Raw genomic sequence first — 3,296 nt, 5'->3', positions numbered from 1 at the left:
TTTCTCCAATTTGTCCAGATCATTTTGAATTATGACCCTGTCCTCCAAAGTAGTTGCAATCCCTCCCAGTTTGGTATCATCCGCAAACTTAATAAGCGTACTTTCTATGCCAATATCTAAGTCGTTGATGAAGATATTGAACAGAGCCGGTCCCAAAACAGACCCCTGCGGTACCCCACTCGTTACGCCTTTCCAGCAGGATTGGGAACCATTAACAACAACTCTCTGAGTACGGTTATCCAGCCAGTTATGCACCCACCTTATAGTAGCCCCATCTAATTTGTATTTGCCTAGTTTATCGATAAGAATATCATGCGAGACCGTATCAAATGCCTTACTAAAGTCTAGGTATACCACATCCACTGCTTCACCCTTATCCACAAGGCTCGTTATCCTATCAAAGAAAGCTATCGGATTGGTTTGACATGATTTGTTCTTCACAAATCCATGCTGGCTGTTCCCTATCACCTTACCACCTTCCAAGTGTTTGCAGATGATTTCCTTAATTACTTGCTCCATTATCTTCCCTGGCACAGAAGTTAAACTAACTGGTCTGTAGTTACCTGGGTTGTTTTTATTTCCCTTTTTATAGATGGGCACTATATTTGCCCTTTTCCAGTCTTCTGGAATCTCTCCCGTCTCCCATGACTTTCCAAAGATAATAGCTAGAGGCTCAGATACCTCCTCTATTAGCTCCTTGAGTATTCTAGGATGCATTTCATCAGGCCCGGGTGACTTGCAGGCATCTAACTTTTCTAAGTGATTTTTAACTTGTTCTTTTTTTATTTTATCCGCTAAACCTACCCCCTTCCCATTAGTATTCACTATGTTAGGCATTCCTTCAGACTTCTCGGTGAAGACCGAAACAAAGAAGTCATTAAGCATCTCTGCCATTTCTAAGTTTCCTGTTACTGTTTCTCCCTCTTCACTAAGCAGTGGGCCTACCCTGTCTTTGGTCTTCCTCTTGCTTCTAATGTATTGATAAAAAGTCTTCTTGTTTCCTTTTATTCCCGTAGCTAGTTTGAGCTCATTTTGTGCCTTTGCCTTTCTAATCTTGCCCCTGCATTTCTGTGTTGTTTGCCTATATTCATCCTTTGTAATCTGTCCTAGTTTCCATTTTTTATATGACTCCTTTTTATTTTTTAGATCGTGCAAGATCTCGTGGTTAAGCCAAGGTGGTCTTTTGCCACATTTTCTATCTTTCCTAACCAGCGGAATAGCTTGCTTTTGGGCCCTTAATAGTGTCCCTTTGAAAAACTGCCAACTCTCCTCAGTTGTTTTTCCCCTCAGTCTTGATTCCCATGGGACCTTACCTATCAGCTCTCTGAGCTTCCCAAAATCTGCCTTCCTGAAATCCATTGTCTCTATTTTGCTGTTCTCCCTTCTACCCTTCCTTAAAATTGCAAACTCTATGATTTCATGATCACTTTCACCCAGGCTGCCTTCTACTTTCACATTCTCAACGAGTTCCTCCCTATTTGTTAAAATCAAGTCTAGAACAGCTTCCCCCCTAGTAGCTTTTTCAACCTTCTGAAATAAAAAGTTGTCTCCAATGCAGTCCAAGAATTTGTTGGATAGTCTGTGCCCCGCTGTGTTATTTTCCCAACATATATCCGGATAGTTGAAGTCCCCCATCACCACCAAATCTTGGGCTTTGGATGATTTTGTTAGTTGCTTGAAAAAAGCCTCATCCACCTCTTCCACCTGGTTAGGTGGCCTGTAGTAGACTCCTAGCATGACATCTCCCTTGTTTTTTGCCCCTTTAAGCCTAACCCAGAGACTCTCAACACTTCCGTCTCCTATGTCCATCTCTACCTCAGTCCAAGTGTGTACATTTTTAATATATAAGGCAACACCTCCTCCCTTTTTCCCCTGTCTATCCTTCCTGAGCAAGCTGTACCCATCCACACCAACATTCCAATCATGTGTATTATCCCACCAAGTTTCAGTGATGCCAACAATGTCATAGTTGTATTTATTTATTAGCACTTCCAGTTCTTCCTGCTTATTCCCCATACTTCTCGCATTTGTATATAGGCATCTAAGATACTGGTTTGATCTTTCCTCCCAGTTTTGTCCTGACTCTCCTTTCTCTCTGCCAATATAGCCCACACTCCCTCTTGTTTCCGACCCATCTCCCCGGTCTCCATGTTCCTCACTTACCTGTGGGCTTTGCTCACCTGTCCCCGTCGAACCTAGTTTTGAGCACACATCTATTTCAAACCACCACAAAAATGAAGATGAAGTGAATAATATTATCCATTACCACTTACCAGTCTTCAGTGTAGAGCAGTGGTTCTTAACCTGGGGTGCATGCACCCCTGGGGGTGCGAGACATGCCAGATTTTTTTAGAAGGTAAATCATTGAAAACACAAATTAAGCACAGGCATGTAAGCACAACTACTTTGTTTCATCAAACCTATGTATTTATTATAATACTTTTTTTAACGATTACTGTAATATACAAACAAAAAATATCTAGGTTTAAAGAACTGACCTACTTCAACGATTTTTGATAAGGGGTGCGAGAACATATTGAGGACCAAAGTGGTGCAGGCTGCAGTAAAGGTTAAGAACCACTGGTGTAGAGGATAGCCCACTTTGTTTAAAATCAGGTTTTATAAAACTTCAGAAAAATATTTCAATTAATGTTTATAAGAGTTTGAATTTAAACTGTCCCTTGCAGTGCACACAACCCAAATATTGCAGCACCAAATTAGTCATTGTATGTGGAAACCAGAAAGTGGAGATGATTAGCGTTTTCATGGCCCAAACTGAGCAAAAAAATAAAACAGCATAAATAGAAAAGATGACTTTAGATGTAAATGTCTATCAGTCATCATTGGTAGAGCTCTTTAAAAATATTTTTACTCAACAGTGTGAACATCTGACCTAGTTTAGTAGTATCTTCTTTCCATTTCTTATTTTAGGATGCTCAAGATTTGGCTAGATCTAATACAGCTCAGCCCCAATCCTAAAGATTTTGAGCAGAAATGCAATCAAGATGTTTTCCCCCCGTTTCTATATCAAACTTCAACAGAAATGTTCAATAGATCCTGATTCAGCAAAGTACTTTAGCATCTGCTTAACACGGTCTCACTGACAAGCATTTATTAAGTAACATTTCTTCCTTATGAACTTTATTTTATTCAACCCATTTCTGAAGAACTTTCACTTTAATTTGCCTCTTTTTGAATTAGTTGTTTCTCAGGCAGTTATGAAACAAGTGATACGTAAATTACGTATTTTAAAAGCAATAACTTTACAGTGAAACAACCAAAACCAGGGAACAGTA

Source organism: Chrysemys picta, chromosome 1 (assembly GCF_011386835.1).
Source record: "Chrysemys picta bellii isolate R12L10 chromosome 1, ASM1138683v2, whole genome shotgun sequence".
Taxonomy (NCBI): Eukaryota; Metazoa; Chordata; order Testudines; family Emydidae; genus Chrysemys; species Chrysemys picta.
The sequence above is the reverse complement of the archived record's forward strand: the minus strand, read 5'-3'. Positions refer to the sequence as shown.